This window comes from Hemicordylus capensis, chromosome 4 (genome assembly GCF_027244095.1).
Source record: "Hemicordylus capensis ecotype Gifberg chromosome 4, rHemCap1.1.pri, whole genome shotgun sequence".
Taxonomy (NCBI): Eukaryota; Metazoa; Chordata; class Lepidosauria; order Squamata; family Cordylidae; genus Hemicordylus; species Hemicordylus capensis.
This window is the reverse complement of record NC_069660.1, coordinates 7,280,311-7,302,592: the sequence shown is the minus strand read 5'-3', so window position 1 is coordinate 7,302,592 and position 22,282 is coordinate 7,280,311. Positions and strand designations below refer to the sequence as shown.

General features: G+C 48.8%; 1 protein-coding gene across 1 annotated transcript in view; it reads left to right on the top strand.

The window, feature by feature from the left end:
* The first annotated feature begins 382 nt into the window (after positions 1-382).
* The window catches only part of HELZ2 (helicase with zinc finger 2), an 81,536-nt gene continuing 59,636 nt past the window's right edge, over positions 383-22,282 (top strand). Inside the window, exon 1 of the mRNA XM_053250270.1 lies at positions 383-578. The gene's annotated coding sequence lies outside the window, so the exon portion shown is untranslated. The remainder of the gene's footprint in view (positions 579-22,282) is intronic.

Below are 22,282 nucleotides of genomic sequence, written 5' to 3'. Positions count from 1 at the left end.
CAGGGTAAAAAGGGTCCCAGCCGGAGGGATCCTCTTCTCGCCGGCAAGCAGCCTTTCGAGCCTGGAGCCTGCCCAGCCCATCCTGGGTTCCAGGCAGCTAATGGCTTCTTGTCCTGTCCAGGCTGGAGGAAAGGACCAGTGGCTTCCACCGCCTCCTGGAACCCTTCTCTAACGGCTGGATCGGAGGAGCAAGCCAAGCCCTGCAGGTGGCGTGGGGCAGGGGCTGCGCTCTGCCCCCCAGGAGGGGGTTGGGTTGCCCCGGCTTGAAGCCGCGCTGAGTCCAGAGAGCCCGGGCTCCAGGTGGGAGGAGCGAGGCGAGGGAGCGCCTCGCTGCTCTCTCTCCTCCTCCCCAGGGCGGGAGCGGCGATGATGCCATTTCCGAGAAGCGCTGCCATAGGTCTGGCTGCAGCGAGGCCCCAGAAACGAAACCAGGGGCTGCTGCCTTTAAATGGCAGTCCGGCTCGTTCCTCCCGGCCCATCTCCTCCCCGGTTGCCGAAGCAGGAGCGCCGCCGCCGCCGCCGCGCATCTTCCCGGGAAGAGCCAAGCAGCAGCAGGGGGTCTCCTCCAAGTTTGCACGGTAAGCCGTTGCGCGGGGAGGGGGCACGATCGGCGCCCCCTCCCCCGGGGTGCTTCCTTCCCCATCGCACGTGGGAAGAAGGGCAGATCTCGTGGGGCTGCTCACCTCTCCGACCCGGCTCGGGCGAAGCGTCTGGAATGGATCCCAGCGGGCTCTCGTGTCTTGGGGGTTACGGGTAGTAGATGGACCCCGGCGGAGAACTGCTCTGAAGAGCCCAGACTTGGCCGCCAGGCTGGCGGGGTTCTTCCCGGCCAAATCGGGAGTTGGGACCCGCCGCCTGGAGACCGCGCGCGCGGGTTGAAGAAGTCCCGGTTGGAAAATTCCGGGTCCCTTTGCCGGCCGGGGAAGAAAAGAACCGCACGTGGGAGTGGAGCGGCAGGCTGGGCTGCTGCCTGCTTTTCTCGAGCTCGGGTGCTCCGGGCGGAGAGCAGAAGCGACTCCCTTTCCCAGATCCGCGGCCAACGGGACTCCTCTCCCGCCCGCCGCCGCCGCCGCCGCTTCCCACCTGGCAGAGCGAAACACTGTGGGACTCGCATGATCAGGAACCCGTTGGGATTTGGCGGAAACCAACCCAAACTCGCTCGCTTGGGTCGGCTGCGAGGATCTCTGATGGGGCGTCAGCTCGAGGCTTTGCATGCAGTCGGGGCTCGGAGAGATACGTTGGGGTGCTGCTGCCGCTGCCAGTCTGGGTAGACAATGCAGAGCTCGGGTCTGATTCGGTATAAGGCAGCTTCCTATCTTGTGTGGGACCTGGGTTCCGGTCTCTGCTGTGCCACGAAGTTCACTGGGCGACTTTGGGGCCACTCTTTCTCTCTTGCTCGGACTAACTTGCCTCACAGGGTTGTTGTGAGTGAGAAGAACCATGAAGCTCACCTGGAACTCCGTGGAGGAAGGGCAGGATAGATGTGTGGGGTAAAAGAATGCAGGAGGACCAGGATGGCCCTGAGAAAGGGTAGTAGCGGGCTTGTTTCCTTAAACGAGTTCTAACCCGCCTTTCCCCCCAGATGACCGACACACAAGGCTTTTGTTTTTAAACAGAAAATTTAAAATATAAAGTACAGCAGGCGCTCTAACCCTTGGGCCCCCTGCTGTTAGGAATATAGGAACATAGGAAGTTGCCCTATACTGAGTCAGACCATAGGTCCTTCTAGCTCAGTATTATCTGCACAGACTGGAAGTGGCTTCTCCAAGATTGCAGGCAGGAGTCTCTCCCAGCTCTATCTTGGAGAAGCCCAGGGAGGGAATTTGGAACCTTCTGCTCTTCCCGGAGTGATCATCTTACAGTGCTCATGCATGAAGTCTCCCTTTCACATGGAATCAGGGTGGACCCTGCTTAGCTCTCCTCTCCACCTTTGTTGTTAGACTCCAGCTCCTATAATCCACAGCCATGAGTATGACAAATATTTATATACCAGTTTTTCAACAGAAGTTCCCAAAGCGGTTAACATAGATATAAACAATCAAACAAATGAATGAAATGGCTCCCTCTCCCCAAAGGGCTCACAATCAAAAAAGGAAACATAAGATAGACACCAGCAACATCCACTGGAGGGATGTTGTGCTGGGGATGGATAGTTGCTCTCCTGATGCTAAATAAAGATAATCGCCACTTTAAAAAGGTACCTCTTTGCTCAGTTAGCAGGGCATTGTGGCTGGGGATGATGGGTGTTGTAGTCCAACAATGTCTGGGGACCCAAGGTTGGGAACCCCTGGGATATAGTAGCAACTAGACAGCACACAGCAGTCGCAAAGCAGGTCTGGTTTCACTGATGATCTTTGGACATCTTTTGAAGCTAAAGATCTTGGGCAAATCTGGAGAGCAAAGTCAGCCAAGAAAAGCCCGCAGTTAGACTTCCTCGAGGGGACAGGAGCATAGGAAGCTGCTGTGCCTTATACTGAGTCAGGCCATTGATCCATGTAGCACAGACTGGCAGCAGCTTCTCCAAGGCTGCAGGAAGGAGTCTCTCTCAGCCCTATCTTGGCGATGCTGCCAGGCAGGGAACTTGGAACCTAGATGCTCTTCCACTGAGCTGTGGCCCCATCCTCTAAGGGGAATATCTTATAGTGTTCACATGTAGTCTCCCATTCAAATGCAAACCAGGGCAGACCCTGCATAGCAAAGGGGACAGTTCATGCTTGCTATCACCTGAGCAAGAGAGACTGGGCAGCCTCTAATCTCTTTGTCAGCTGATGTGTCCTCTGCATGTTGGCATTGCTGTGTGACATGCCCTTTATCTCTTGCCTTCCTTGACCTTTCGGCCTCAGTTCGTTAAAGCAAATTTATGTATGTACCTGGATTCAAGATATGTGTGTGTGTGTGTATGCTTATGTGGCGAGAGGTGTGTCATGCGTCAGGCAGCGTGGTTTCTGCTCTGCAAAGGTTTCTGCTGCAACAATAGAAGTGTCAGTCTTGAAGGTCCCACAAGACTCTGTGGTGTTTGTGCTGCTGTGTGCAGGGCTACACCCTGAAACCTGGCTGTGCTCACTGGTGGTTAGGGTTGCCGAGTGCCCCATCTGTTCAGGGTGGTTCTTTCTTTCCAAGGCGGTGCTTACCTGGGCAAAGAGGAGTGACAGGGTTAGGTTGTGGAGTCAGGTTGGTTGGTGCCGCAAAAAACAACGGAGACTAGCAGTGGTCCTGGAGTGAAGCTGTTGTGTAACTTTGTGCCTTGCCTGGCCACAGCTGGCCCTCAGTCTAACCATACGCTCCCACCAAAATAAAGATTTTTAGCTGGTGTGATGACGGGTTCTACTCCTAGTCACTGAACCCTCTCTTTCAAAACTCAATATTGTGGTAAATAAAATGGGCAGGTAGGTGTGAGGTGGGACTGAAACAATAGACAGAGACACCAGTAAAATAAGAGGTTTACTATAGTAAAAGTTTGCAATATTTAAAGTACAGGAACAAATGTTGAAACGTTCAGTTGGCAAGAGGACAGAGTTCAAAATATAAAACAAACAAGCTTGCTAGCCTTCGCTCCCAAGCCTTAGCAGGTTCCAGTAGGACCAGCTCCTTTCCCTAGCAGTTTCAGCCTGACCCAACTGGTGTTCCAGCCTTCCGGCTTGGTCATTTGTGCACTTGCTTGCTCGCTCACTTGCATGCGTGCGCGCTCTCTCTCTCTCTCTCACACACACACACACACACACACACACACACACACACACACCTCCTCCTGCTGCTGCTGGCTGTTCACTTCTCCCTTTTATCCATTTCCAAAGGGATACATCAGGCCCTCAGAACCTTCTGTCTCTGCCTGGAAGTAACCAATCAAAGCACTTTGTAGCTTCCCCTCCAAAACTGTAGCAGACAACTTTTATCTCAGACTTGGCTTAGAGGTTGCTACCTTTTAACCCCTGCAGAGCTTGGAGGGGATACAGAACAGAAAAACAGCCCATAAAACATAATGGGAAGGAGTGATTCCTTCATGTTGTAGGGGAAAAATTATCTCCCTGCCACATCTTTTTCTGCTTTTCTCTGTACTCCTATCCAGTGTTGTCTCTAATTATTTTTATTTCTGTGTGCAGAATGAGTTTTGTTCTGGGCGGGAGTATCAAAGCAGTGTGTGCACATATGCATTCAGAGTGAGGCCTTCCTGATTCAACCTGAGCAGGATCTACACTTAACTGAGCAGACATTAAAAGACGTGTGAGTATGCGCACGCCTTAGAGGGAACACTGCTCCTATCCCTACCTTATTAGAAGACTGCTTGATATGCTGATGTGGAATCTACTTTACAACAGCTTCTGTGGCAATAAACCTACTAGTCTTTAAGGTGCAACAGAGCTCTTGTCTTTGCTGCAACAGTCTTGACATGGGTGAGCAGCTAATTGGCACTAATTGCTCTTTAGAGCAGACTTCTAAAATAACTGGTTTTAAAGGTAGCTCAGAGTTGTTTGGATTGCAAATATGTGACTTGTCCTAGGTAGCTTAGTGTGTCTTTGGAAGAGCTGAGGAATTGTACCCCCCCCCACCTATACCTCAAGTGTAATGCCTTGTTCTCTGAGCAGACTTCTCCTTTTGGCTTTCAGCATCCAAACAACAACTAGTGGACACAAGTATTTTGGGAAATGTGTTGTATTCTAAACTGTATTTGGTTGTGTGCATCAACATTAACCCCTGCTAACTTGGCAAAGAGGCACCTTTTAACATGGTGATTCTCTTTATTTAGCAGGGGGAGAGTAACTGGCCCTATCCACCCCCAGCACAGCATCCCTCCAGTGACTGTTGCTGGTGTCTGTCTTGTGTTTCTTTTTAGATTGTGAGCCCTTTGGAGACAGGGAGCCATCTTATTTATTTGTTGTTTCTTTGTGTAAACCACCCTGAACCATTTTTGGAAGGGTGGTCTAGAAATTGAATGAATGAACATCAATGTAAATAGTGTTTTGTGGCAGGAAGCATAAACAAGGGAGGGTGTTTTTTTTTTAAGTGGTCTCACCACTTTGTCCTTGAGGCGCCATGGTATCTATCCTGCCCTCCCATAATGAGGATACCTGCAGCCACTTGGCTGTTTCCTCCTTAGCAGCTTTTCTTAACCATAATGGGTAAGGCACAAGAGTGCATGCGGTTGTTCTCATGCTGCCTGGGATCTTGTCCGCTTCCTCAGCTGCACTAACCAAAACTAATTTTGTTAGGGTATGCCTCTAAATCCAGTTCCAGAGGAGTGATGGCAGGAGAGGGGGCATGCCTTCATCTCCTGCTTGTGGGCTTCTCAGAGGCATCTGGTGGGTCACTGTAGGAAACAGGATGCTGGACCTAAATACTAGGCCTGTGTGTGTTCAGAAAATTTGGATTTGGCCAGCTCCAAACTTGACAATATCCGATTCGGATTCTATGGGTTCTGGTGAGATCAGATTCGGAATCTGAATTCTGACTTAAATTTGGATTTCCCCCCATAGAGGTGAATAGGGAAGTCTCGGGGCAAAATAACGGGTTGGTCCTAGAGCCTTGAAACTTGCCACACATGTGGGGAAGGGTTCAGGGCCCCCTGTAGTGAATTTGAAGAGAATTGGTAATTCTCCTGATTTTTGGTGAATTTTTGTAAAATAATAATAATGGTGAAATGTGGCTTGTTTCAAAGCCAGAACTTTACAAAAAACATCTGAAACTGAAGATCCTCCTTGGACCGTTGTTCCAGCAGCATGTGGCAGAATCTGCCCTTTGCCTTCATGAAAACAGGTAACAGCATGCTCCTTTAATATTTCCAGAATGGATGGGCATACTGTTATGAAATCTGGCACACCTGAAGTCCACATTGGTGGGATTATCACCCAGGAATACAGTGGCTAAAATCATGTTCTTTAGTGTATTTTTCATGTCTTTTTAGAGGGGGGAGAGCTTGAAAAATACAAAAGTTTAAAAATTCAATGCTTTTAGTTTGTGTTTCTTTAAATCCAAAGAGAGAGTGGTTTCGGAGTGAGAGGAGTCTTGAGTGGCAAACGGCCAACTAGATATGCCTTGGACGTGATCCAGCAGGGCTGTTCTTACATTAGGGAGCCCCTCAGCTAGAAATATCCATTGAGTTCATCCTCAGGCCTACGCTCTTGTGCTCTCTTGCCTAGATTACTACAACCTCTTGCTTTCTGCTTTTCCCTAGCCTTATACACACAATGTGTCCAACACTCAGAGAATCTGTGTACAATGTACACATGTACAGATATATATGCAGGTACAATTATTCAAGTGTTATGTTGAACACGGGTACGGCAGTACACTACCTATCCCTACCCTGCATTTGTGGGACCTGTTACAAGGTTTACTTCTAACATGAACACAGGTACAGTCATTCACACAGAAACATGTTCAACAGGCCTTCTTTAGATCCAGGAGACAGCTTGAACATTAGGAGCCAGACCATGGGCACGTGCCTAAATTACTGGACTTGGTGATGGACACTGTGGAAGGGGAAGGGAAATGGGCTTCTCTTTGTCCCCGTTACAAGTAACATACTAAGAGAAACAGGGCTGCCTGGGACAAATAAAGATTTTAATAAATAACTCTCCCTCTGAATAATAGTCACCTAAAGTGGCACAGCAGGGAAATGCTTGACTAACAAGAGAAGGTTGCCGATTTGAATCCCCACTGGTACTATATCAGGCAGCAGCGATATAGGGAGATGCTGAAAGGCATCATCTCATACTGTGCGGGAGGAGGCAATGGTAAACTTCTCCTGTATTCTACCAAAGAAAACCACAGGGCTCTGTGGGTACCAGGAGTCTAAACAGACTTGATGGCACACTTTACCTCTGAATAACCTAGTCTAGGCTCCGCAGTTAAATTTCTAGGCATTATGGCTCCCTGATGCCTGGGATTTGTCAAGCCCTGATGTACAGGTATACATACATCTGAATGCAGACACAGCATAACGTGACCAAAATATCCTCTCCCTTTGTGTGACACCCAACATTGGAGAGGCTTTATGATAGAAACAGTGGGGAGGTGAGTGTTGTGGGCTGGAGTGTGTGTGTCTATGCAGGCGTTGTGGGGTGAAGGCAACCTAGGAGATGCAGTGACTGCAGGCAGCCTCTTTCTGTGGGGGTTTGCAAAGGGCAGCTCCTGGGGGACAAAAAAGTTGGTGCTGGAATCCTCACTTGCATTTTGCTGCCTCCTTGGGCTGTGGGCTCCTTCATATTCAGCGCTTTTGAGTTGGTACTTGTGGTTTGTAGCTGCACCAGTGCAGGCTCTGCCTTTCCATCCCTGTCCTATGGACAGGGCACGGCTTGCCAAATCCCAGGTGCCAGGGATCCATGGCACCTAGGAACTGAACTCTGGTGGCTAGACTAGAATATTGTTTGGAATTTTAGTAAAATCTCTATTTGTCCCAGGCAGCCCAGTTTCTCTTCTAAATACGTTGCTGGTAAAGGGAAACTTTCTCCCTTCTGCCCCCGCAAACGTCCATCATGAAGTCAGGTAATTCTGTCACGTGCGCCTAGACCCAAAGAAAACTGGTCAAGGCCTGTGATAGGGAGAGGGTTGGAGATGGGGTGGCATCATGGCAAAGTATTGAACTAGGAAGACCCTGTTGCAAATCTCAGTTCTGCCACCAGCTTGCCAGATGGTGCTTGGCCCAAGTCCCTCTTTTGCAAGATGAGAATTAGTAACACTGACTTACCTTATAGGGTCATTGCTGCCAAGGTGACTGAGATAATGAATATGAAGCGTTTTAACCCCACTGAACTGCCACATAGGCCACCTCATGGTGCCACAGGGAAATGACTTGATTAGTAAGCCAAAGGCTGCCAGTTCGAATCCCCACTGGTATGTTTCTCAGACTATGGGAAACACCCATTTGGGGCAGCAGCGATATAGGAAGAGTCTGAAAGGCATAATCTCACACTACGCGGGAGGAGGCAATGGTCAACCCGTCCTGTATTCTACCAAAAGACAACCACAGGGTTCTGTGGTCGCCAGGAGTCGACACCAACTTGATGGCACACTTTACCATTACCTAAACTGCCACATAAATGCAGACAACTCCCTTTGCCCGTGTCTGCTGGATGCAAGGCCTTGCACTGTGCATTTGAACCAGTGAAATAGCTTGCTTTTAAAAGGGATTTTAATGCAGCCTTTCAGTATAACAAAACTCCCTGGGAGACTTCCAGAGGGTGTTTTAACCCTTTAATTTTGTGTTATTTTCCTGCTGAAAGTCTCCCTTCCCCTGAAGGTACCCTTTGTGGAAATAATGCCTGGGGGTGGGGTCCATGGTAGCTTGTGGTGGTGGTGGCGGCAGTGGAGGAGATTTTCAGCACAAAAGAAAAAGGCCCAGAATCAAAGGGTTAAACACCACTTGCCTCTGCATGCAGTCCTAATCCAGACTGGGACCCTGCATGACTGAAATTTGAAAGTGAAATGAGGCCTCAAACCAGACGGTGGTGCCTTTCATGTTGCATCTCGTTTAACCCTGAAATGGCTTGGCTGTCACGCCTCAGTTGTGTAGCACCAGGCTGGCCTCTTCTCACTTTGCAGCGTGGGAGTTGCTGTAGCGTAGCACTCCCCAGAGCCGCAGAGAGCATGTCAAGAGTGAGTCCACGCTGGGACGCCTCCCAGGCCAGAGTTGCTCCTTCCAGGAAAAGGGTGTCATTATGGGGTGCAGGTGCAGTGTAGATGCCTCCCTCAGGGCTTCTGGTGTTACCTTGGCAGCATGGGAAGGAGTCTGGCACCTCCCCACTGGCACCTCATTGCCAGCACTCTCTGCTTTTTGCTTTGCACAGTCAGCCACTGGGGCAGGCTGCCTGGCCGCTAAGACTGCAGCCTCCCCAGCAGTTGCTTCTCATCAAGGTGCCTCTTGCCAAAGAAGTGTGGATTACAGTTCCTCGCTGGAATGCACCTATCTTTTAAGACGCCTCTGAGGTGTCCTTAAATGTTTCCTGGTTTCCTCCCTCTCCTGTTGTGCCACACAGATCTGCTGTTATGCAGAGGTTATTATTCAAGTTGGGTTTGGAAACCAAAGATCCCTTCTGATCTTCCCCACAAGCTGCCGCTTGGCTGGCCTGCAAAGGGAGGTGAAATTGGTGGCATTGAGGACTGGGGAGGGCAAGAGAAGTGGGTGTGGGCAGCAATGCCAATGTTGGAACGTCCGCTTGAAAGAAAACATCAGTGTGGAGGAATGAGCACCTGCTGGAGAGAAGGAGGCAGAAAGGACCAGGATGCATCCATTCTTGCCAGTGGTCCACTTCTTATAGCTGTGCCATGGAAATCCAGTGAAGTAGTTCAGGAAAATCACACATAGGCTTGGAAAAGTGTCTTCCAAATTGGAATCGTACTCACAGGAGCGGCTTTGACTCTTGTGAGTGTGTTTTTCTCCTTGGGTGACATCCAGTCCTACAGCTTTCAATACTATGTATACAAAAGCTAGTGTGGTGGCATGATTATAGGGACCAGCTGTAAATTCCCACTTGGCCATAAATGCCTCTGGGTAATCCTTGGGAGAGTCTTTCTCTCCCTCACCTACCTCACAGGGTTGTTGTGAGGATAGTAAGCAGGGAATGTGTATGGCTCCCTGAGCTCCTTGGAAAAGATGGGATTACAATCTAAGAAATGTATACACTAGCCACACCCAGCTATTTCTCTTCTCCCATCCAGCCTTGCATCTTCAAATGCGTCTGTCTCAGATTTCTTCCTGGATGACTCACTGCCATCTCATGGTCATTGTATCTGAGACTGAACCTCTCACCTTTCCAGTCCTCCTTTCCTCGATTACTCTTTATAGTCTGGAAGAGTAGCCATTTTATTATTTTGGAGCAAGAAAGCAGAAGCCCTCTTCACAATGTTTGTTCAACACATGTGCAGTCTGTGCACATTGATATAGTTACTCACACATTGTGCAGTCTGGAGCCTGCGTCCCTTTGGGGGTGCCTACAACCTAGGAAGCTGCTTTATACAGAGTCAGGCTGTTTGTCCATCTAGCACAGGATTGTCCACACTGTCTGGCAGCGGCTCTTCAAGGTTCCAGGCAGGAGTCTTTCCCAGCTCTTCCTGGAGATGCTGCCAAAGACTGAACATGTGACCTTCTGCATGGGAAGCAGCTGCTCTTCCACTGAGTTGCCGCTTTTAACATGCTCCACCTCTCTTAATCTTCAGTCTCCAGTCCTAGTAGGCAACCTATCCCTGCAAGCAAAAGGGGCCGGTTCCAGCCTCGCCCCATGTTACCTAGGAGGAGGAGAAGACCCAGTTCCCCTTCCCCCTCCTCATTATTTATTTATTTATTTAGATTTATATGTTGCCCTACTCCCATAGGACTCAGGGCGGCTTACAAGCAAACATAAGCAACAACAAAATTTCATAAACGTATATCTTACATAGCCTCATAAACCACAACCCCATACAAGAAGTGCCCTCACCCAAGTGCCCTGCTCCTCAGCACTTGCCCTCTATCCCATCTGTGCCCCCCTCCCATTCCACAGGGTACGGCCTCTAGTCAGCTCTTACGTGCCATGCCCTTCAGGACCCCCCCCCCGTTGCTGGGGGGGATCCTATTGATACTCGTCCACTAGCTGTAGGGCACCTCAACCCACCCTCAGAACATGAGGAAGGATTGAGTGGTAATAACGAAGAGGGTGCATCCCTCTCGGACAAGGAGGAAGGTGAACTCTGATGAGAATACTGCGCACCCGCTGCCATCCTCTTACCGCCTCTTCTCATCCTCGGCTTTCGAGGTTATGTTGTCAACGGCCAGACGTGCTATAAGTGACGTGGCACCTATAGACACTGTGCAAGCCACATCTTCCCTTGATCATAATGTCTGTCTTTTCTTTTCTGTTTCGGTGGCCACTGTCCCCTTTCCCCCCTTATTCAAGGATGATATGCTTGCAGAATAGGCATCTCCGGCCTCATCCAAGGCCCTTGGGCCAATCTCTAAAAAACACTACAACTTATCACCTGAAGTGATCTCCCTCCTGGCGGTGCCCACGGTGGACCCCTCAGTGGCGCAACTGGTATCCGCCTCAGTGGTGGTTAAGGAAGGGTAAAAACAACTCGGGTCTCCAGAGGATCACAAGGCAGACATGCTTCTCTGTAAGAACCATGCGGCTTCTGCCACAGTCATCAAAGCTGTACCACAAACTCCAGGGCGTCCATGCTCTGGGTTAAGGAATTGGCTGCCATGATCCCCCCCAAACTCACTAAAGTGCGCCAAGTTTTGGACAAATTAGCTAAAGCCACAGCCTTGATGGCAGACTCTAGCCTGGATTGTATCCAGCAGGCAGCCCGTATTATGACCTCGGAGGTGGTGGTCCATCGCTCTCTTTGGTTGAAGCATTGGAATGTGGACTCCCGGTCCAGGCTTAAGCTCTCAGCTACCCCCTTTACAGGTGCCCGACTCTTTGGTGATGTATTGGACCCAATCTTGGTTGAGACAAAGGACAAGAAAACAGCCTTTCCATCCACCCGTAAGGATTTTCGGTGGCCCTTCTGTGCTGGTTCTCAATCCTTTCGACCATTCAGAGGTACCCAGAGACACACCTTCACTTCACCCAGAGATACTTGAGGTTTATCATATCGCCCCACCTGGCACAGCCAGTGGCAACAGTGTGGTGGGAGACCAGCTAGGACTAGACTATCTTCCTGAACCCTCCCTCCAGCAGCCTCTCTCTCTGCTAGAAAGCAATGACTATCCCCCTGTAGGGGGAAGGCTCCTGGCCTTTTTCCCACAATGGGAAGCCATGACTCAAGACTGCTGCTGGGTCCTGTCCACCGTTTCCCGAGGCTACACCTTGGATTTCCTGGCACAACCTCCAGACCATGTCATCATCTCTCCCAGATCCACCCGACCAGACAAACATCAGAGAATGTGTCTTGCTATCCAGCACCTCCTTCAAATCAATGCCGTTGAACCCGTGCTATAGACCGATTTATGGCGCGGTGTGTATTCACTGTTTCTAACAACAAAGAAGAATGGGTCTTGGAGAGCGCTCCTGAACCTGCGGTCACTCAATCACTTCATCCGAAAGCAAAAGTTCCACATGAAATCTCTCCGCTCGATCAAAGAGGCCATTCTGCTCCAGGACCTCCTGGCGTCTATCGACCTATCAGAGGCCTACCTCCATGTACCCATCTTGTCCGCTCATTGGTGATATCTCAGGTTCTGCTACGATGGCCAGCACTACCAATACAGAGCCCTCCCCTTTGGTCTGTCCTCTGCCCCGAGGGTGTTTACCAAGATCAGGGTGGCCTTGGTTGCGGGCCTACGGCAGAGCAGGATTCACATATACGTGTACCTGGACGACCTGCTTAACTGAGTGTCCTCGTTCCACCTAGCTCGGCAGTCGGTTCAGCACACCCTGTCGGTTCTTGTCTCCCACGGTTTCTTGTGAATTAACAAAAAAGTCACCTGGTTCCGTCACAGGTCATCCAGCACCTGGGGGCTGTCTTCAACACTCAACTCTTGAGTGCCGCCAGAATGTCGATGGAAGTTGGATGCCCTCATCTGCCCTTTACTACGGGCTGCTTCGGCAGACCTGATAATACTGGCCCAGCTGCTCAGGTCAGTGATTTCCTGCCTCGAGTGCACTCCACGGATGCGCTGGCACTCCTGTCTTCTCCAGTGTCTGCTCCTGCCCTTCCAAGAAGACATTATGGCCTGTGTCCACAAGGAGATCTGCTTGCTATCGAAGGTCTGCCTGTCCCTCCAGTGGTGATTGTTGCCCGCCATGCTGAAAGGTCTTCTCCTCATGACTCCAGGGCGGGTAATGATAACCACGGATGCCAGGCTCTCTGGCTCAATATGCTCAGGGTGTCTGGACGCCTCAGGAAGCTGAACACAATATCAACTGGCTGGAGCTCTGGGCCATTCGCTTGGCTCTCCTCCATTTCCTCCCAGTGATCCACCAGGCCATCGTCCCTAGTCCGTACGAACAATGTGACCTCCAAGTCACATATCAACCACTAGGGGGGCACACTATCTCGAGCCCTCATGGTGGAGACTGACAAGATCTTCCTTTGGGCAGAACAGAACCTCACTTCCTTAGTGGCAGAACATCTGCAGGGCACGGTGAATGCCCAGGCTGACTGGCTCAGCCGCCGCACGATAGACCGGGTGGAACGGTCTGTTCACCGGGATGTGTTCCTCCAAGTGGTGCATCGCTTCGGTCAAACAGTCATGGACCTGTTCACTTCACCACTCTGCCATCTCCTTCCAAGGTTTTTCTTGTGCTTCCTGTCACCTCATGCAGAAGCAACAGATGCCCTGACCTCACCATAGCCACCGGGCCTCCTATACACCTTTCTTCCCACAGCAGTGATTGGAGATCTCATTCAAAAGCTTCGCACGGAAAGAGCAGAGCTCATCCTGATAGCTCTCTTCTGGCCTCTGAGACTGTGGTTCTCCGATCTCCTCCAACTCTCAGTTGCCCGGCCATGGCATCTGCCTGCTCATCAGGACCTTCTGTCTCAAGGCCCCCTCCTGCACTCAGAGCCACAGTGGCTCCAACTAGCTGCTTGGAAATTGAACACGCATTATTAGCCCAGAAGGGCTATTCGACAACTTTTCTGGCCATTCTGGCATCCAGGACACCTTCCACAAACCACATCTACCAGACCTCATGGGCGGCTTTTTCCAGATGGGCGTGTAGGCACTAAGGTCTCCAAGGCCACGATTGCCTCGTGGATTAAAGCCTGTATCATTGTGGCTTATGAGTCCCTCCATCTTCGACCACCTTTGGGTGTTACTGCACATTTGACTCAGAGTGTGGCCACTTCTGCAGCCTTTGCGGCGAATGCACCATTGCTTGAGATATGTAAGGTGGCCACTTGGTCGTCAATCATTCCCTTTATCAAGCACTATAAGGTCTCCTTATTTCATGATTCTCAGGCAGCCATGGGCCGCACCATCCTCCAACAGGTGGTCTGATCTCACCTGAGTCCATTTTTAGCTTGGGTATGTCTCATACTTCTTGAGGATGACCTCCTCGGGCTGTGGGAAAAGAAACCCTTCAAGAGCATTGAAGGGTTCTTTTTCACAGCTGAGGAGGCCATCTGGCCTGCCCTCGGATGCTCATTCTTCCTTTCTATACTGTTGGATCGTTAGTCCAGGGTGGTGTGGTGTGTTCTTTCTGGGTGGAGGCGACTCTTAGGGTTATTTAACTTAGCAGGCTTTGTTTTACTTTTCTGTTCTTACATCTGCTCTATGTTTAACTAACCCTTCTGTTTTGTGAGAGCTTGTCAGTCCTGGAACTGGGGCTGAGTAGCCTCCCATGCTCAGGGGCTAGCCACGCCTTCAGTTCTCTTATTGGTCCTGTCTTGAAGCATGCTCAGTCCACAACCCATACTTCTTGAGGATGACCTCCTCGGCTGTGAAAAAGAACCCTTCATGGTAAGCCTAATGTTTCTTTTACACACACACACACACACACACACACCCGTAGTTTGTGTGTCTGCAGGATGGACCCCAAATCAGTCCTGGGAGAATTTCTCTTTGAAGCTGGTGGAATTACTCGGATATTAAGGAAATCCTTCCCTTCTGGAGCCAGCTCGGACCAGTTGGGAAGTAGGCAGCTATGCATTCGGTACAGTGGACCCAGATGAACTAACGCCAAATCAAGAAGTGTGTGTAACTTTCAGGAGCCCCTCAGCAGGGGTAGACCACCATGGCAGTCCAGTTGTTGTCAAACTACATCTCCCATCATCCTAGCCACAATAATGTGCAGAAATGACTTGATAATCAAGCCAGAGGTTGCTGGTTCAAATCCCCGCTGGTATGTTTCCCAGACTATGCTTCCCAGACTATGAGAAACACCTATATTGGGCGGCAGTGATATAGGAAGGTGCTGAAAGGCATAATCTCATACTGTGTGAGAGGAGGCAATGGGAAACCCCTCCTGTGTTCTACCAAAGACAATTACAGGGCTCTGTGGTCACCAGAAGTAAAAACTGACTCGACAGCACATTTTACCTAACATTGCCTCTTCTCTTGAAGTTAACTGAAGCAGGGCTTTTACAATCATGCTTAAAATCACTTTCATTCAGTGCAGTGTGTTGCATATTTCAGAGGTGCATGTGTTATACTGTGCTTATCCATGTGTCTGTTAAATTGGTTTTTGTGTATGTGTTTTTTTGGTGGCTCACTTAATCCCAAGGTTAATTTTGGCCCACGAGGACACTGGATTTCTGCAGCCTTGTTCTTGATAAGGATCCTGGGGATTGAGTGAACAGGTGAGGTGGGACTACCTGATAGCCACAGAGCAGATGAGGTTCTGGGTGAGCCGTTTCCATCAGCGACAGAGACTATTCTGATTGCATTAGGCTGGGCTGGGCTGTTTGGACTCCCCTTTATCTTTGGACCTTTGAATGCCTTGCCGGCAACTTTCCTCATCTAAATTGCATGAGCTCTGGGTGTGGGTTCTGCCTTCCCCAGGCTGAAAACTCCAAGACACAAACTTCTGTCCTGCATGGTGGCCTCACTTGTCCAAAATGGGGGCTGTTCTGCATACATGCTCTGGCTGCCCACCCACCCCTGGACTACTGCATTCCCTAGCTATGCCTCCAGGCACCATCATGTTCAACCGGTCTGCAGAGGCAAGAAGGCCTAAATGCAGGGAAAGTAGAAAAGGTGGCAACCTTCCTTGCCAAACTGCAAGCCCCAGAGACTGGGAAGAAGAGGCACAAGTTAAACTGGTTTGAGTCTGCAGTGTCAGTCTGATGGAAGTATGTTATCAAAGGCCAACCTGATCAGTGAACTGGGATGGTTGGGCTGAAATGTCACTTGTTTGGTGCTTATCAGCCAAGATTCAGTTTGCGTTGGCTGCAGCCCTGAGCACACAGGGAACCTGTTTCAGTCCTGTTCAGATCTCTGGGATTTAAGTAACCTGTGAGTGTTCAGGATTGCCAACACAATGTCTTTTTGCATTGTGCACAATATTTTATCTTTATTTATATACTGCCTTTCATAAACCTACCCCAGGGTGGTTTACAAAAGTTAATATGATAACATTCCATAAAGTCACATTAAAATGTAGTCACAGTCAACTATAAAAACACCACCAAAAGCAACAGCCCTAAAAACAAAGCAGCAGCTGGAAAGGAGAGACTGGCAACCCCTAAGCGGTAAAAACTTGAGCAAATAAAAGTGTTTTCAGTTGTTTTTAAAAGCAGCTGCAGATGCCAGAGAACGGACACCCATTGGGAGAGCATCCCAGAGCCTGGGGGCAACAACAGAGAAGGCCCTGTTCCACGTGTAAAACAGTCGAGCCCCTCCCAATGTTTGCACATGGAGAAGAGCTCACTCCAATGAACTTATTGGGTGGGCAGAAACCCTTGGGAGGAGGTTGTCATTGAGATATCCAGGGCCCAAACCATTAAGGCCTTTAACCAGCACCTTGAATTGGATCCGGAAAGAAATTGGCAGCTCTTTAAAAAAAAAGGTGTAATATGTTCTGAATGGGGAGTTCCAGACAGAACCTTAGCTGCTGCTGCATTGTGCACCAACTGAAGTATTATGCAGACCACCCGACCATAGAGGCTGTAAACTGCATTGATAGGGTGGAGTTGCATGTAAGTGGAAACTACTTTGGGCAAGGACTAGAGCCCATTCAGACTTTTTGAAAATTGCAGTACAACCATGAACAGCAGTGCAGTCCACCCCGATTCTTCAGTCACTGCCATACCACACACTTCATGTTTAGCGTGGCATTGTTCTGAACAGGGAAGCGCCATATCCATGATGGTGGTGGGGGGCATGCTTCCGTGATTGCAAATATTTACGACGGATATTCACATACCGCTTCTCAACAAAAGTTCGCAATGCAGTTTACATAGATAAAAATAAACAAATAAAAGGGCTCACAATCTGAAAATGAAACATAAGATAGACACTGGCAACAGCCACTGGAGGGATGCTGTGCTGGGGATGGAGAGGGCCTGTTGCTCTCCCCCTGGTAAATAAAGAGAATCACCATATTTAAAAGGTGCCTCTTTGCTCAGTTAGCAGGGGAGACTGGACCACCACAGCCTCACAATCACGGAGGCACCCACCATCATGGATATGGCACTTCCCTGTACGATCAGCGTTGCTCTAAGCGTGCAGTGGGGAATGACCATGACCGAGAGGCCGGAGGTGGACTTCTGTTACTGCAGTGCTCTTAAAAAAACAAAAAAACTGGACAGGGCTCTTGTCTGTTTCACATTCTGTAGTCAATTTCATCCACAATTCAGGAACTGGAGCAGGGATAGCGAGTGTTCACTAGTTACTCTTGGACTACAGTTCCCATAATCCCTGGCTACTGACATTGTGGGTGGGTGGGCATTATGGGAGCAGCAGTCCAGCAACAGCGGGCGAGTATCAGGTTGGCAAGTCCTGAATGGGGATTTCTTTAACTGGTGCAGACTCCACATACACCCAACCCTACCCCAGTCCTCAGGTGCAAACAGGATTGTATCCCAAAGCTCTCCAAGCACTTAGACACCAAAATATGGTGGTACCTTGGCTGGGAGAAGGCAGATGGAATCCAATCGCTCATTCAGAAAACTATGCTAGAGATGGCTTTACGTCCATATTTAATCATTCGTGGAATAAAGCAGGGGGGTCTCAAAATTGGGTCCCCAGATGTTGGACTACAACTCCCATCATCCCCAGCTTGGCTGGGGATGATGGGATTTGTAGTCCAACAACATCTGGGGACCCAAGTTTGAGAGCCCCTGGAGTAAAGGTTCTTCCCTTTGCATTCAGGAAGCTGAGAGGCAAGCAGACACAAGTTAGGATTCCACTTGATTATGAATAAGTCAACACAAAGTTACTGTTTAGCTCTGGAGGGCCCCAGATGTGTCTGAGTTTGCCCAGGCTGATTCCCCAAGGTTGACTGTCTGCCTGAACACAAAGCAAATCCTTTCCCACACAGACTTTGTATCTTTAAAAATAATATTTTTGTGGTCTTCCACCCAGTTTCTGGACTGAGCCATCAGTGAGTCATGGTTCCAGGCTTGAGACTTCCAGGGATTTTGATACATCATTTTTGTTGGGTAAATACCTCTTGGTTTTTCAAATGGGCAAACTTTCCTTCTGGCTTGCAAACAGACAACTTGGAATTATTATCCCTCCGCCCTGCACCTCTCTCTTCCCTTGAGCTGCTCATCCTCCTTCCCATTTATGGGTGCAGCTATCTCTGCTTTCCCTTGCTGCTGCCGTGGGGCTGTTCTATTTGGGATGCATCCACTGCACTATTGCTGCACTGTCTATGGCAGGGTTTCTCAGGGCTTCTCAAACCTGGGTCCCCAGATGTTGTTTGACTACAACTCCCATCATCCCCACCTACTATGTCAGAAGGCTGGGTATGATGGGAGTTGTAGTCCAACAACATCTTGGGTGGGTGGGTGGCTAAGTTTAAGAACTCCTGGACTAGGGTAGCAGGAAAAGCAGTATGATGTGTGGATTAGAGTGTCAGACTAGAAAAGAGGGCACAGAGATTCTTTTTATTTGTTTATATTATATATTTTGAAGAATTTGTATGTTTCTAAAGAATTTGAAAAAAGACGACTGTGGGGAGACATCATAGAGGTTTATAAAATCATGCACAGTGTGGATAGAGATAAATTCTTCTCCCTCTCACATAACACTAGAACCAGGGGTCATCCCATGATATTGATTGCCAGGAAGTTTAGGACCAGAAAACGGAGGTACATTTTCACAGAATGCATAATCAATTTGTGGAATTCTCTGCCACAAGATGTGGTGACAGCCAACAACCTGGATGGCTTGAAGAGGGATTTGGATAACTTCATGGAGGAGAAGTCTATCAACGGCTACTAGTCGGAGGGCTATAGGCTACCTCCAGCCTCCAAGGCAGGATGCCTCTGAGTCCCAGTTGCAGGGGAGTAACAGCAGGAGAGAGGGCATGCCCTCAACTCCTGCCTGTAGGCTTCCAGCGGCATCTGGTGGGCCACTGTGCGAAACAGGATGCTGGACTAGATGGGTATCCTTGGGCCTGATCCAGCAAGGCTGTTCTTAAGTTCTTATGATGTTCATGGAAAATGAAAAGAAAAAGGAAAAAAAAGGTTTTAAAAAAAGGGGAAATTAAGTCATACTTCCCAACGACCTACAGATACCAAATTTTGTATGAACAAATTTTTGTATGATACCAAATTTTGTATGCCACTGAAATTAGTACTACTGAATGTACTAGTTTTACACTGGAATAAGCTTGGTGGGAAAATTTTTTTTTGGTAGTTTTTTTGGAAGAATTACTGAATTATATTTTAACAGTAATTGTTCTCAAGAGATTTTTAACACTTAATAATCTGAACAATAATTCAAAAATGACATAATGCCCAAGAAAAGCAGACGTTTGGAAGCTTTTAGTCTGGAAAAGAGGCAACTATGGGAATGTATGAGCAGTGGTCCCTCTAATTTTTTTCATCTCTGTGTGGAATGAGTTTTGTTCTGGGTGGCAGTATCAAGGCAGTGTGTGCGCATTTGCATTCAGAATGGGGCCTTCCTGATTCAGCCTGAGCAGGCTCTAAAATGAACTGAGCAGACATCCGGAAACTTGTGAACATGCGCACGCCTTAGAGGGAACAGTGGACATGAGAGATGTAAAAATTTATGGCGCAGCGGGAAATGACTTGACTAGCAAACCAGAAGTTGCCAGTTCGAATCCCTGCTGATATGTTTCCCAGACTACAGGAAACACCTATATTGGGCAGCAGTGATATAGGAAGATGCTGAAACAACAACAAATATTTATATACCGCTTTTCAACAAAAGTTGCAAGTCAGTTTACATAGAGAAATAATAAATAAAATGGATCCCTGTCCCCAAAGGGCTCACAATCTAAAAGAAACATAAGATAGACAACAGCAACAGTTACTTGAGGTACTGTGATGTGGGTGCATAGGGTCAGTTGCTCTCCCCCTGCTAAATAAAGAGAATCACCACATTAAAAAGGTGCAGGCATCATCTCATACTGCGCGGAAGGAGGCAATGGGAAAGCCCTCCAGTATTCTACCAAAGACAACCACAGGGCTCTGTGGGTGCCAGGAGTCGACACCAACTTGCTGGCACACTTTACCTTTAGAGAGAGTGGATGGAGATAAATTTTGCTCCCTTTCTCACAGTACTGGAACCAGTGATCATCTCAAGGCTGGGAAATTTAGGACTGGCAAAAAAGAAGTACTTTTTCCACACAGGCCACAGCGCATAATTTATCTATGGGATTCTCTGCCATGGGATGTGGTGATGGCCACGAGCTTGGATGGCTTTAATAGGGGCTTGGACAAACTCATGGATATCAGCTCTATCAAGTCTGGCTATAGGCCACCTCCAGCCTCAGAGTCAAGATCCCTGTAAATACCACCTGCCAGGGAGCAATAGCGAGAGAGAGAGAGAGGGCGAGTCCTCATCTTTTGCCTGTTGGCTTCTCAGAGGCATCTGGTGGGTCTCTGTGTGAAACAGGATGCTCAACTAGATAGGTCTTGGGTCTGATCCAGCAGAGCTGTTCTTATGTAAGATCTTTATCAGATTCAAATTTACTAGGTTTTAAAATTTACCACATAGGGGTACTATACAATAATGAATAATGTTTGAAGTGGAAAGCCTACAAATTTCAAACTTTTATTTTAATTCCTTCTTGCAAGCACATTAATAAAAAATTCTGTTACATATATGTAATTGCTTGAACTTCCCTACAAGTGTAATCTATGCAAAATGACTTTGCCTGTTCAGTGCAAACCTCACCTACTAGTTTAAAATATTTGTATCCCACCCTTCCAGTGCAATACTGCTCAGGACAGCTTACAAAATCAATAAAACTGTATTAAAAATTAGTAAAAATTAACAAAACTCCTACTCAGCTGTTAGACGTTGATTGGACAGAGATGAGGATGGAGCAGGGACCCTTGCAGAACAGCAACGGGCAACCTCCTCTGATAGCAGGGAATCCTACTGCTTTCCTGCATTGAGACTGATTGAACCATCTAAAGAAACTGGACAGAACTGCTTACCCACAGAGGGAGGCTGATTGGAAGACGGGACGAGGCCATGCAGCGGTTGTGTGGCACCAGTTCATGTAGAGATTCAGTCGGCAGCCAGACGGTCTCTTTTGGGGGGTACTTCAGGTTCCTAGGAGACTGTTCACAATTTAATGAATGTCTTTCTTGTGATGTGCAGAATGGGAATCTCTAGTTCCATAGCTTCTTTTTAATTACTTACTTACTTAGGCTGTCTTTGTTACAGTTCTATCTCTCCCCCCCCCCAAATAAAAGCAATGGCTTCTCTGCATTCAGTTTATAAACAGCAGCAGGGGGCAGGTGTTGTGGTGGCAGTGGCTAAAGACCTGCAGGAGACTCCAAACTATCTCCAGGCAGAAGGGAAGAAGACAGACAGGCAGAGAGACTGATTCTCAACAAGATCCTTCATGATCTTGCAGGCAGTAATTCTTACTGCACTGGGTCTACAGTGGACCAGGTGGATGAGGGACAGTGTTCCCTCTTAACAGAAAATCCCAGATGTGGTTGTCTACAACTCCCAGCATCCTCAGCCAAAGCCCACTGCAACTAGGGATTCTGGGAGCTGTAGTCAACCACATCTGGGAATCCCTGTTAGAGGGAGCACTGCTTGGTGCATATGAGAGAGTTGTCAGGGCCAACCAGTTTCATCAGGAAGTCTTCCAGCTGATCCACCTCTTTTCCCCCCACAAACGCATCCACCACATCGCCGTCCTTCATAGCCAGGACTGTGGGCACGGCTGGAACCTTGTATGCAAGGGCTAGATCTGTGTGATCATCAGTGGCCACTCTGGCCACCAGCACCTTCTCCTCCTGCTTGGCCACCATCTTCTCCAGTCTGGGACCCAGGATCTTCTGTGGGCCTCAGCACCATGCATGGAAATCTATCGCCAGCAGTTTCTGTCTCTTCAATTCTTGGAAGTCATCTCCATTTTGGACGTTAAAGTTAGTGAGTAGTGGGAAATGTCCTAATAGTTGCAGGCACAATAGTGACAGGGGCCTGTGGAAGGAGGTGCTGCATGCCTGGCTGGCTGGCACCCTGGACAGGAACAATGAGTGCTGTGGGAACCCAGCCGTACAGAAAGCTGCTTGACGGGAAGGGACAGAAGTGGCCGGAGTAGGAGTTCCTGGGCCGCCTTTCAGACCCCCATTTGCTGAGCTTCCTGAGCTCAGAGACCTTAAGGAGTCGAGGCTGTCCTCATTCAAAACAGAACTAATGTCAGAACTGCTTTCTATTATTTACGGGTGAGGAAAGTTAAACTACCACGTACCCATCCCTAAA